The following is a 15454-nucleotide window of genomic DNA, read 5'->3' on the forward strand; positions in this document are numbered from 1 at the left end:
GTTTCCAATTACGGAGTGGAATAGAGTGTGTCCCGACATGTCAGGCCAATAGATGTTCAATGTGGTGGCCATGATTTGCTGCACACAATTGCAATCTCTGGTGTAATGAATGTCGTACACGCCGCAGTACATCTGGTATAATGTCGCCGCAGGCTGCCACAATACGTTGTTTCATATCCTCTGGGGTTGTAGGCACATCACGGTACACATTCTCCTTTAACGTACCCCACAGAAAGAAGTCCAGAGGTGTAAGATCAGGAGAACGGGATGGCCAATTTATGCGTCCCCCACATCCTATGAAACGCCCGTCGAACGTGTACCTCACCCCTCATGGTAATGTACATGTGCGTCAGTGAAAAAGACCAATAAAAAGGTCTTAGCATGTGGACGTAATGTGCTGTTCCAGTCTCTTCTGTACCTAAGGTCCATCACCGTTCCCTTTGGATCCCTACGTAATTCGGTGCTCTCCGATACACACGATCGAACAGCGGAGGAGTGGTACTCAAGCGTCAACTTTAGGTTACAATATCTCCGGATGTAATTAACATTTTACAATGCAACAAACGGCACTGATTACGTATTTGTTTATATGTTCAGATGTGCTAACAAAACTAACGGGGTTCCATTTAAAAAAAACGTTGGTTTGTGTTAAAAAACATACTTCCGTGCATTTTTTTATGGTTTGTATTAACCAATTACACTAGCCCCTCTCCTCACGTTCGGTCTGTGGAATCGATTCGTCAGTATTTGATGTGGTTTACGAAATATATCCAGCGGTAATGTTAGGTGACTCACCCTGTATATTTCTATTCTACAGATGACAGAATGCTTACCTGAAACTTCCTGGTGGATAGTGGGCAGTAGGCATACGAAATACCCTTCAAATTATCTTTGGTGTTAAATTACAGCTGAGACCATTGTGCATGTCGTATTTTGTTGACAAAAGCATCACCGCTTGCTTATCTCCAAGGTCATTCCAGGCATCATGAAAACCTGCCATGGGATAACAGCTGGAGGGTCTACCCACCCCCCGTCCACCTCCACTTCTGCATGAAGCACCCCTGCTCCGCACTCTCCCCCATTCGTGTGAACGAGATTCGACTGTACTTTGCATACATGTCATATTTCACTAACATCAGCACCTCCTTCCTACCCCTGCACACCCCGCCCTCCCTGCAGCTCTGCATATTTCTGCCCATCACCCCCATGTGCCCACGTGGTCATGTGCCTCACACCTCTGCTTTGCAACTATTTTTGCATTACTGATTTCAAAAAATTCGTTTTCTGACTTCTCACCAGTTCTCACACTGGTAACTTTGATTTGAAGCTGCATATCGCTTGCCATGTAATATTTGAACGACTAGACATCATATTTCTCTATAAATAATTAAGAACCAATATTTGTGTACAAAATATGAATAACAAAATAGGAATTTTTATTTGTTGAAAATGAGTTTTCTATCAGCCCTGATACCGTGAAACACGTATGTAACGCAGCAGCGATGGCGAGGCATTGTAGCATCTGTGACCAGAGAGTATGCGCTTGACCGCGCGAGTGTTGCGAGCGGTTCTCAGTGTGTTAGTAGTCAGTCAGTAGCAGTGAGTAGTCGTTGCGAGTCTGTCAGTTCAGTCGTGGCGAGTCTGTAGTCGTCATGCAGAGCGGTCGGTCAGTAGTAGCAGCCCAGTGCGGTTGTGTGATGTAGGCGGTCGGCAACACTGGTCAAGATGAGGAATAAGGTATACTGTTAATTAATATAATCATTAGATAATGAAAAATTTTATTTATTGTAATTATTCTCCAACAAGTCTCCCAATAATAATTTTTTATTTCAAAAGCATTTTCTCAAAAATTTAATTTTTTATTGAACTCAAGATTTCGTTGCACTTCCCATTTCATTCCACTTCTTTTGAAGAAAAATTCCATTAAAATCACAAAAAAAGAGAATATTATTATTTGCAATGCAGTTCCTCCAAGCGGTGCGCAACAACAAGAGCAGATATGTGACATCCATTTATTCTGAGGTAAGACTTTAATTCTCATTGTTTTACACAGGGCCAAAGACCGATATTTCGGTTTAATTGAATTTTCTTGTCACTGAATGGACTTTAATTTTTTGAAGGATTTATATTTGAGTCAGATTGCGTATTTCACATTTTTGTTGCCATTGTCAGTACATTTCATTGTGGGCAGGTTACGCATAGAGTAAGGTCCATCAGCATTTCTAATTAGTATCGTCCTTTTTTCTTTCAAAATTTTTGTGGGGAGGTTACACTCGGCTCCCATTTCTATTAAGTATTGCTTCCTTTTCTTTTAAAATTACGGTGGGGAGGTTACACTTGGCGACACCCAGTCCAGGATCGTATTTCGTTGAGAGTCTTTTGAGCAACAGTCAGATATCTGCTCTTATTTGCTTAAGTATAATTAGGATTTAGCGCAACGCTTTTATTAATCTTGTGACTTTCTCTCTACAGGTCAACGGCAATTTGTTGCTTTGTTGTATTTGTGTGTTGCTTTTGCATTGTGTTGATTTGTTTTGTGAAAAATTTTGACTATTGTAAAAATGCCGCGAAAGACTGTGAATAGTGTATCGCGAAGTATTGTGAATGAAATTACCGACTTAAACAACGTGACCGATAGTAATTGTGATACGCAACGTAATGGTGACAATCCTGCGTTCACTAACAATCAGTGCATTACAACCACTAATGATGACTTTTACCTTGATAATGAACAAACGAACTCAATTGTCTCGTCTGTTAACTTGACGACAATTGATGACGCGGAGCGCTCTATTGTAATGAGCGCTGCAGAGCTTAACACACCCGATTTGGAAAACCCAAGTAACGAACAGACAAATTTGTCTAATGAAAATGAACAGATCACACAAAGTAGGGCGGATTTATTTAATTGCGAAATAATGACTGATAGTTTACATTTGACTGACAAACCTTTTTGTAAATTTCAAAATGACCAAATGGTTACAGAAAGTGAAACAATTCCAGATCCACTATTGAACAGCACAGAGAATAGAAATGCTGACCTTGAGTCGAATCCAATTATGGCTTTGTTGCGACAAATGAGCAAACAACTTAGTGAACAGATCGAAAAACAAGACAACAGTAGTAAAGATCTCAAACAACTTAATGAACAAGTCAAACAACAGAGTGTAGATAACAAACAATTTAAAGAGAATTTCAAACAACTTAGTGAACAGCTCAGACAACAAAATGAAAAATTTGACGACAATTCGAGGCAGCTTAGTGAACAAATTAAAGCTGTTGCCGCGCAGTGTCATGACACTAAGGAACAGTTGCGCGCGGAAATTGAGGCGTGTTCACAAAAAAATAGCGAAGAAATTAAATCTGTTGCGCAAGAATTAAAAGAAATGCAAACAGTCGCAACAGAAACACTCAGAGACGAAATTAGCGGAGTCGCTAAACAATGCTCTGAAAAAGCTGCACAATTACGGGACGAGTTTAAAGCAATGACGGTAGAACTTTCGCGCACTATGGACGCAAAGATAGACGCGAAATTCGAACAGCAGAACACTCAGATTAACGAGCGCTTTAGTCAGCACATACAGAACAGTAATACGCGTTTCCGCAGATTTATTCAAGATCAAAACAAAGTAAAACGACAAGTCATGGAAACAATCACTGCACAGAGACAAGAGGACAAACGTAAAATATTCGCGAAAGCGAAAACGTATGTAGACAATAATATTACTACAGTGTCCGACAAAATTAATACCATAGAACAATTGAATGCGGAATTACGGGATGAAATTTCTGATCTTAAAGCAAAAACAGATACACACACAGTAAATATTCAAACAGTGACAGATAGATTCGAACAACTAGATCTAACACAGGATTGCGATGTCATCAAAGCTGATGTTAAAAAACTGAGCGAAACTACGCGCAAGTTGCAAAAACAGATTAATGCGTCTGATTCTAAAACCGATGATCAGGTTAAAATACTGACTGAAAAATGTGGTGAATTGGCCAGTCGTATTGATGTTATCGAAAATACTAATGACAATAAATCAGACGATACTGCACCGGTTTCTTTTATCCAAACACCTGAATTTCAAAATTTACAGCAGACAATTAATGAAATCGATTCATCTAACAACACGTTACGTCGGAAGTTATCAAATTTACAACAAGAAGTAACAGAGATGAAAAACATGTCAGTTAATAACATACCACAACAGACGCCACTTTATGAACATGTGTCAGACTCACGCAGCGCGTATAATTTGGGTAATCTACAGAGAGTACGGGACTTAGATTCCGATCAACCGCAGTTCAATAGATTCTCTTACGATCCTGAACCTGTTTCATTACACAGAGATGATAATTTCGACTATAAACATTTTCTGTCAGTAAGAAAGTTCAAAATATTTAAAAACGATAGAACGCAGATTCACCCACTGGATTGGATTCAACAGTTTAGCTTTGCTCTTCCACCGACTTGGCCTGTAACACATAAACTTGAATTTATTTGCAGTTTTTTGGAAGGCGAACCGGCAACTCGTATGAGACCGATCGCGAGACAGTGTTACTCGGTAGAGGAATTTCAGAATGCTTTTCTGTCAGCGTACTGGTCGAAGACGACACAGCGCGGAATTAAAGATCAACTAATTAGTTTGCCAAACTATGAAAACTCAAATTTTCCCAGTGTAACGCAATTTTTTGAGCACATGGTACAACAAAACCAGTACCTAAGTGAACCGTACAGTGAATCCGCACTTATACAACTATGCATCTCTAAATTACCACGGTCATTACGAGTGTCACTTCTAACGGGCCAGCAAAAAGAAAACATTTCAGCATTCAGAGATCTTTTACAGCTCTTGGAGGTACAGCAATCCGATTATTCTTTTGTAAACAAAAACTTTTCGTGTAACAACCAAGGTCAACAACAGTACTACAATTATGATCAGGGACGTAATTTCAATCGGAAAGATAACAGACGTTTCAGGAACGACAACTACCAGAACGTTAATAACAGGCAAAATTCTAATTATCAATACCGTCAAAATTTTCAGCAACAGGAACAACACTTTGGTAACAATAGAGGTGTTTCACAACAACAACATCAAAACCAGCCGGTTGGTATACCTAACCAACAATGGAATACACAAGGTCAACCAGGCTTTAATGTTTCGCCGCGTGGACGTATAGTCCCTGGTTCAACAAATAGTAACACACGGGAGCAGAGAAACAACTATGTACAAAGAAGACAGTATTTCAATTCCCATCGCAATACACCGTATAGGAATGACTATTACGACAGACGTAAAAACGACGAGCACAATTATCAGCGTACATATAATAACAGTCGGTCTCACCAACAGCAAAATTATTCACAAGAACATATTCTCATGAATGAACCCGACAGTAGATACCATCCAGAGCGTAACACGTCTGGAAGAAGTGATAGGACAGTTCAAATAGTCGAAATGCCACAGAATCCTCCTAATAATAATAACACGTCAGATAGAATCTGACTAGATAATGTACAGGACGCATCTTCCAATAATACAAGCACTACCTTAGACACGCAAAATGTTGTTCACGAAAATGTAATTACTTTTGACGACATCAGAGACACTCTTTTACAGGAAAGACCAGTTATTCAGAAAACCATTTCACATCCTGTTATCGAAATTAAAATTGGTTCATCGAAATTCTCAGCAGTAATTGATTCCGGCTCACCTATATCAGTAATAAATGAGGAGACTTTTAATGAGTGCAACAAAGAGAATACCTATCCGACATTACCTTTAGGCAAAACAAAAGTGAAGGGAGCAGTATCGAGTAAAGGAGTAGACGTTAAATTACAGACGCATTTATCATTTTGTATTGGAGGTCATACTTTTCACTCTAATTTTTGGATTGTGCCTTTATTAACAACAGACGTTATTTTAGGTACGAATTTTCTGGTACAACACGACGCAGTCATTGATTTTCAGAATTCTTATTTAATGTTAAAGGATGAAAATATACAATTGGCCTTAGAATTTCAGCATTCTTTATCTGCGGAAGAACAAACAATTAACCGCACAGAGGTCATTTCCGCAACACGTAACATAGACTGTAATCCCACATTGTTCACGGATACGTACGTACATAACTATAATACTCCAGACGAAGCTGACTACGACGTTATGCAGTTAATTTCTGATAAGGTTAAAGAGAGCAGTGCAACTACAGACGACGAACGAACGCAATTACACAAAATTCTTTTACAGCAAGCTCCAGTTTTTGACAACATTCCTGGTACTATGTCCGGCTTTATGTATGAATTTCAAGTCAAACCGCACGACACATTTAAAGCAAAGCATTATCCTATTCCGTATATTCATAGAGAACAAGTTAAAAAAGAATTGCAGGATATGCTTGATCAGGGAATTATTGAACCAGCAGTTAGTCCGTACATAAACCCGCTACATATTGTTAAGAAAAAGGATGGCTCACTTCGCCTTGTACTTGATTCACGTCACATTAATGACATTATTATTAATGAAACAGATCGACCACAGACATTAGAGGAACTTTTACAGAAATTTCACGGTACAGCTATTTATTCCACATTAGATCTGAAATCGGGATTTTGGCAAATTCAACTTCATCCGAATTGTAGAAAATATACAGCTTTTCTCTGTTTCGGCGACTGTTATCAATTTTGCAAACTACCGTTCGGCTTAACTATTTCTTCTGCAGCTTTTATTCGCGGTTTGAACACAATACTTCCGACAGAACTTAAAGACAGAATTACGACGTATGTAGACGATATTCTTATCGCAGAAGCTAACTGGTCTGAACACAATATGATTCTTGAACAACTGTTACAAACCTTTCATGCACAAGGACTTACAGTTAATCTTAGTAAATCGCACTTTGGCAAAACCTCTATAAAATTTCTTGGACACGTAATTTCAGCAGAAGGCATTGCGCCTGATCCAGAAAAACTTCAGGCTCTACGTGACATTAGTGTTCCTACGACGAAGAAGCAATTACGCAGTTTTTTGGGCTTAATTAACTTTTTTCGTAAATTTATTCATCACTCTGCTTTAGACACACCCAGACTATGCCAATTAACAGGTAAAAACAGTATTTGGTCTTGGGATAAGCAAGCACACTCTGAATTCATGAACCTGAAACATGCTTTGTTGAATGCACCACTATTATCGCACCCAGATCTTACTAGAAATTTTTCCATTGCCACTGACAGTTCCAACACCGCTTTAGGCGTACACATTTTCCAGGAAATTGAAGAAGATGGTTCAACAGTTATTAAAAACATCGCATTTGCAAGCCGCATTTTGTCACCCGCTGAACGAAATTATTCTGTTACAGAACTTGAAACATTATGTGTTGTATGGGCTTTTACGAGATTTAGGCACTTTCTTTATGGCAGACATACCACCGTCTACACAGACCACAGAGCGATACAATTTTTACTTTCGGCTAAATTCACACACGATAGATTAAGTAGATGGAAACTGTATTTACAGGAATTTAATTTTACAATAGTTCACATTCCCGGCACGCAAAATGTTGTAGCAGACGCACTATCGCGTTCTCTCGGCAACAATCAGCAAGACGTAGCAACCAACTTCTGCAAAACAAATTTCAGTGTCATGTACATTCAGCAAGTTGCATTTGAAAACTTTATTTCATCGTCATTACAGGACATAGCAAAGGAGCAAAATAAAGACAATGTGTGGAAAGAAATTAAACAGCTTTGGCAAGATAAGAATAATGTTACGATTAGAAACCACTACACTGTACGCAATGACATTCTGTTTCGTCGCTCTCATCCTGACAGCAACAATTGGTTATTATGCATTCCTGACGAACTGGTTAACAGATTAATTTGGTACACTCATTTAAGTTACGCACATTACGGAGCAAGAAAATGTTTTCTTATACTGAGACAGAACTGTTATTTTACTAACATGGAAAAACGTATACGACGAGTTCTAGCGTCTTGTAAAATTTGCCAGAAAGCTAAATCTGACACCACTTCACATATTCCTCCTTTATATCCCATTATACCTGTTAAATTAAGACATATGGCCGCTGTAGATATTTTTGGTCCGATTCCCAGAACTAACAGAGGTTTTTGCTACATTTTTGTCGCTGTTGAGCTCACTTCAAAATTTGTTACTTTCACTCCATTACGCAAAGCTACTGCTAAAACTGTTTCAAATGCATTTGTAAAACATTTTCTATCTCATGTAGGGCATGTAATGAAAGTAATTTCTGATAATGGATCTCAATTTCGTAGTAGTGTATGGACACGCATGTTACGAGCCAGAAACATTTCTCCGATTTATATATCCAAGTACCACGCTTCTTCGAACCCCTGTGAAAGATTAATGAAAGAAATTGGTAAGCTGTGCCGAATATACTGCCACAAAAGACATATTGATTGGGATACACACATACTCTCATTCCAAGATGTAATTAATTCCATTCCAAATGAATCCACTATGCTATCTCCGACTGTTATACTGAAAAACGTTGAACCACCGAACAAAATTAAAGAATTAATAGAATTTCCCAAAAGTCGTCGCCTACGACACCACGAAATGATTGACATTGCGCTGAAGAACATCAAACGTGCCGCAGAGCGCCGGAGAAGACAGCAAAAACAGGTTTGTACACGCCGCGTCTTTCACGTTGGACAGAAGATACTAGTACGTACACACTATTTATCCAGCAAATTAAAAGGTAAGTGCAGTAAATTTGAACTTCTATACGCAGGTCCGTATCGGATTCGCAGCATCCCTCACCCCAATGTTGTACACGTCGAAACTTTGAGAACCAGAAAATCGAAAGGCAATCACCATATCTCAAACATTAAACCGTTTATTGAGTGAAACCACTGTATGATTCAACACACTATGATGCCATTTACTAATGCAATTATTTCACGTGACTAATTACTGATGATTATCGTATTTTTTCTTGGCAAGTGCCCGGCAAGGTAAGGTTAGCAGGTCGCTTTTCTTGTCGTTACACATCAGACCGTGCACATTTTCCATTTTTTTGTGTATGTGACTGTACTCCAGTTTTGTTTGTATGCACTATGAAATAGTTAAGATATAACACACACCAGTCGACTTTGACATTTTTTTTTTGCCTTATGACATCTCAACATCGTGACTGTTTCACATTTTTTTTTTGCTGCTGCATTGTATTATTCTGTGTACATTTTTGCATCTGAACACTGTCAACGTCTTTAACATATTACGTTTTCTGCCATGTTATGCTGTATGGTTAATTATGTCACCATAAACCAGTCATTATTTAGTGGGTATATGATTTAAATGCAAGACATTAATCTCTGTTCATCAATTTCAGAAAGAAATGATGATTCTAAGAAATAAATTTAACATAAATGGGAATTTCACCTACGGAATAAACGAAAGAAGATGCAATAACTTTATGAGGAAGAGTAAATGGATCAGGATTAACAAACATTAACAAGAATATACTATACTCATCACAGAATAGCAGTCTTAACTAATTTTTTCTTTCAGAATACAAGGTGATTGATGCAGGCTGTCAGAGAGAACTACACATCTTAGTTTTAGTGATGAAATATGCTAGAGATAAGGAATAGTTATGTAATGAGTAATGAAGTGATTTTTTGCAGATGATAGTGAATACTGATGAATAATGATGAAGGATATGCTGTTATGAATAATGAAGTTTTTCTTTACAGGTGATGATAATAATGGAGTTTTGATAATATGGATAATGAATAATGAAGTTTTTTTCTTTACAGATGAGGATAATGTTGAAGTTATGTATTTATGCTACGTAGTTATTTAAGTATTTGTTGCAGTTTGCTTTGACAGCAGGTGTTACATTGCATAGTAGGATGACTGAAAGTTTTGGAAAGGACAGCTATGGAACACATTTTTATACACACTTCACTGCCTGTTAATTCGAGGTTCACTACTTTTCAGCATAGTGTGCGTTTCTTCTTTCAGGTCAATAATCCGTTTTTGTATTTTTTCCAGGAGAAGTTTTTCATGACACTTACTAAACCTGTTACTTATTATACCTGTTCTAGTACTTGCATTTTTATATTTTTTACCCATTTGTGTTCATCATTTATAAATGTGATCACATGTACTGCCTTGTTACATAATCTTGCTACAGCTGACTCATGACGAATGACGTTACCTATCCTCATTTGCAGCAATAGGTCAAAAGCAAAAAGTATTATGCCTCAGCAATTAATTATCGATCCCAACGCAATGCATTGCTAACAAAAAACATGTATTACCAGTCCCACATAATGTCACTAGTTTATGATAATTCTGAATAATACTGATCAACTCTGAATAGCATGTCACTTGATTAATGACCTCTTAATGAGACTATATTCAAAATGATGCTTTGTCACTAGCTAATAACTGCCACTGTTTATTGTAATGATACCACTTATACTGCCTGTGATTATTAATGATTTGACTGTAATTAACTGATTTTAATAATGACTTTGTAATGGTCTGAATACTACTGAAGGAGGAACACTGTTTATTGTAATGTTACCACTTATAATGCTTGTGATTACTAATGATTTGACTGTAATTAACTGATTTTAATAATGCCTTTGTAATGATCTGAATACTACTGAATGAGGAACACTGTTTATTGTAATGAGTACTTGTAATGCCCATGATTATTAATGCTATGACTGTAATTAACTGATTTTTAATAATGACTTCGTAATAATCTGAATAATACTGAATGATGATTCTATTCAATACTTGCTGGCCACTGAGTGCCAATAATTAATGTCACTTGAAGAATTGTTATTAATTATGCCATTGATTAGCTCTTGTTTCCAATGTTGATACTTTGTAACCAGAAAGGAATGTGACTGTTTAATAATGCTTTGTAATTAATTAAGGCTAATAATTCTTACTATATTGAAATGACAAATGATTAATTAACTGTAATTAGGATGTTTTGTAATTAGAAGGCTAATGAATCTTAATTACTGTTTAATAATGCTTTGTAATTAATTAAGGCTAATATTTCTTACTATATTGAAATGACAAATGATTAATTAATTAACTGTAATTAGACAAATGATTAATTAACGACAAATGATTAATTAACTGTAATTAGACAAATGATTAATTAACTGTAATTAGACAAATGATTAATTAACTGTAATTAGACAAATGATTAATTAATGACAAATGATTAATTAACTGTAATTAGGAGAAGGTTAATGATTCTTGATTATACTCTGTAACTGAAAAGAATGCGATTATTTCATAATGCTTTGTAACCAGGAAAAGAAGGCTACTGATTCTATGTACAACAATTAATGAACATTTTTCTGTAATACTACATACTTGGTACAGAAATGTTCAATAACTGGGCTATGAATGCCACAAACTACTAATTAAGTCTGTAATTGTCAACATTATGTGACATAATGTCCTTCTCCTCATAAGCTAACTACCCCGAATTACTGCAATGTCCATTTGTCCTGTTTATCCTAGTGATCATGGAGCACTATCTTTGGTTTTGCACTAATTCTACGTTGGTGTGCCTTGTAAGAGTGTGGTGTTGACACGACATGCTGTCCACCACCGTGAGCAATGAAGACGTTATTATGGTCCCACTGTTTGGTGTACCTAATGTACTGCCAAAATGAAAACATGGAACATTACTACGACAGTTCAGTGTCTTTGCTACACTGATAAATTCTGATGGGAAAAGATCTTCAAGTTGTGTCACTTGGTGTTGTACTTCTGTGGAAAGATATGGACTTTCAGAGCAGCTGTGTGCAATCTAAAGTGCTACAACCATGATGCAATCCTTCCCTTTCCTATCCTGATTCTTGTCACATAAAGAAAAAATTTTTTTGGTAACATCATTTATGTTCATAGGTTATACATTTTTCAATTCGCTGAACTCCAATGCGATTACACTTATGTCACTTGTCAACATAATATTTTTTGCCAGTCTGTTTATTTGTTCTGAATATGCTAAAGAATTTTTTCAGTGCCTGTGCACTTTATCTGTCAAATAATTTGTATATACTTTTCTGATTTGCTACTATGTTTTGTACTCACATTTTGTCTTTGTCTGATATATTTTGTACTAAGTGCGTGTGCACAACATATACTTTATGTACTACATCTAATTATTCTTGCCAGTCTGTTTATTTGTTCTGAATATGCTAAAGAATTTTTTCAGTGCCTGTGCACTTTATCTGTCAAATAATTTGTATATACTTTTCTGATTTGCTACTATGTTTTGTACTCACATTTTGTCTTTGTCTGATATATTTTGTACTTAGTGCGTGTGCACAACATTTAAATACTCTGTAAGTTATAGAATTTTGTTAATTAAAGAAAAATTTTGCCGCGCTTGGCAAGTCCAAATGACTCACCATCGCTGCCAAATTTTTGCCCCCCCAGTGGAGGGTTATGAAACACGTATGTAACGCAGCAGCGATGGCGAGGCATTGTAGCATCTGTGACCAGAGAGTATGCGCTTGACCGCGCGAGTGTTGCGAGCGGTTCTCAGTGTGTTAGTAGTCAGTCAGTAGCAGTGAGTAGTCGTTGCGAGTCTGTCAGTTCAGTCGTGGCGAGTCTGTAGTCGTCATGCAGAGCGGTCGGTCAGTAGTAGCAGCCCAGTGCGGTTGTGTGATGTAGGCGGTCGGCAACACTGGTCAAGATGAGGAATAAGGTATACTGTTAATTAATATAATCATTAGATAATGAAAAATTTTATTTATTGTAATTATTCTCCAACAAGTCTCCCAATAATAATTTTTTATTTCAAAAGCATTTTCTCAAAAATTTAATTTTTTATTGAACTCAAGATTTCGTTGCACTTCCCATTTCATTCCACTTCTTTTGAAGAAAAATTCCATTAAAATCACAAAAAAAGAGAATATTATTATTTGCAATGCAGTTCCTCCAAGCGGTGCGCAACAACAAGAGCAGATATGTGACATCCATTTATTCTGAGGTAAGACTTTAATTCTCATTGTTTTACACAGGGCCAAAGACCGATATTTCGGTTTAATTGAATTTTCTTGTCACTGAATGGACTTTAATTTTTTGAAGGATTTATATTTGAGTCAGATTGCGTATTTCACATTTTTGTTGCCATTGTCAGTACATTTCATTGTGGGCAGGTTACGCATAGAGTAAGGTCCATCAGCATTTCTAATTAGTATCGTCCTTTTTTCTTTCAAAATTTTTGTGGGGAGGTTACACTCGGCTCCCATTTCTATTAAGTATTGCTTCCTTTTCTTTTAAAATTACGGTGGGGAGGTTACAACCGTAAATAAAAGCAAGTCCACTTTCACGTCCTACTTGTTTCCCGACAACAGATGGCTGCATTGAAAAATCGATAGTTCTCTACAAGTAATTAAAAACCAACATTTACTTACAAAATATAAATAATAAACTAGGAATTACTATTTGTTGAACGTGTGTTTTGACTTAAATACCATCTCACAAACTCAGAAAACGAAATGATAGCAAATCCCAGTTCCTCCAGTAATCAGTATATGAAAAAAAGCCTGTTTGATGTCACTATATTGCAAAAAAAAAATATAATAAAATAAACGTCTGCACTGTAAAGGAAAGCGTGAGTTCATTTCCACATATACACATATTAATAAAATTAGTGCACAAAATTCTGAAGTATTTTTTCCAATGGTAGATTACAACAGTTGATCTTTGAGAATGTAGGTCACAAAATTCGCGGCCAGACCCAAATTTCCATATGTTGTCACCCATGCGTCTACAACCTGTACTCATACATCCATTATGTATAATTTCGTGAATGTCCGAAGTTACTTTGCGTCATAATTCAGAATACCACAGGCACTGCGATGTCCCATGTATCCGGCGACACTGGGCAAGCAACTTTCAAGTAAAATGTTTCACCTGTACAGGAAGACACATACCGGATATACACTCCTGGAAATTGAAATAAGAACACCGTGAATTCATTGTCCCAGGAAGGGGAAACTTTATTGACACATTCCTGGGGTCAGATACATCACATGATCACACTGACAGAACCACAGGCACATAGACACAGGCAACAGAGCATGCACAATGTCGGCACTAATACAGTGTATATCCACCTTTCGCAGCAATGCAGGCTGCTATTCTCCCATGGAGACGATCGTAGAGATGCTGGATGTAGTCCTGTGGAACGGCTTGCCATGCCATTTCCACCTGGCGCCTCAGTTGGACCAGCGTTCGTGCTGGACGTGCAGACCGCGTGAGACGACGCTTCATCCATTCCCAAACATGCTCAATGGGGGACAGATCCGGAGATCTTGCTGGCCAGGGTAGTTGACTTACACCTTCTAGAGCACGTTGGGTGGCACGGGATACATGCGGACGTGCATTGTTCTGTTGGAACAGCAAGTTCCCTTGCCGGTCTAGGAATGGTAGAACGATGGGTTCGATGACGGTTTGGATGTACCGTGCACTATTCAGTGTCCCCTCGACGATCACCAGTGGTGTACGGCCAGTGTAGGAGATCGCTCCCCACACCATGATGCCAGGTGTTGGCCCTGTGTGCCTCGGTCGTATGCAGTCCTGATTGTGGCGCTCTCCTGCACGGCGCCAAACACGCATACGACCATCATTGGCACCAAGGCAGAAGCGACTCTCATCGCTGAAGACGACACGTCTCCATTTGTCCCTCCATTCACGCCTGTCGCGACACCACTGGAGGCGGGCTGCACGATGTTGGGGCGTGAGCGGAAGACGGCCTAACGGTGTGCGGGACCGTAGCCCAGATTCATGGAGACGGTTGCGAATGGTCCTCGCCGATGCCCCAGGAGCAACAGTGTCCCTAATTTGCTGGGAAGTGGCGGTGCGGTCCCCTACGGCACTGCGTAGGATCCTACGGTCTTGGCGTGCATCCGTGCGTCGCTGTGGTCCGGTCCCAGGTCGAAGGGCACGTGCACCTTCCGCCGACCACTGGCGACAACATCGATGTACTGTGGAGACCTCACGCCCCACGTGTTGAGCAATTCAGCGGTATGTCCACCCGGCCTCCCGCATGCCCACTATACGCCCTCGCTCAAAGTCCGTCAACTGCACATGCGGTTCACGTCCACGCTGTCGCGGCATGCTACCAGTGTTAAAGACTGCGATGGAGCTCCGTATGCCACGGCAAACTGGCTGACACTGACGGCGGCGGTGCACAAATGCCGCGCAGCTAGCGCCATTCGACGGCCAACACTGCGGTTCCTGGTGTGTCCGCTGTGCCGTGCGTGTGATCATTGCTTGTACAGCCCTCTTGCAGTGTCCGGAGCAAGTATGGTGGGTCTGACACACCGGTGTCAATGTGTTCTATTTTCCATTTCCAGGAGTGTACAAGCTCAGGTTGTAGACACGTCGTTGACGATGTATGGAAGTTT

This window comes from Schistocerca piceifrons, chromosome 7, assembly GCF_021461385.2.
Source record: "Schistocerca piceifrons isolate TAMUIC-IGC-003096 chromosome 7, iqSchPice1.1, whole genome shotgun sequence".
NCBI lineage: Eukaryota > Metazoa > Arthropoda > Insecta > Orthoptera > Acrididae > Schistocerca > Schistocerca piceifrons.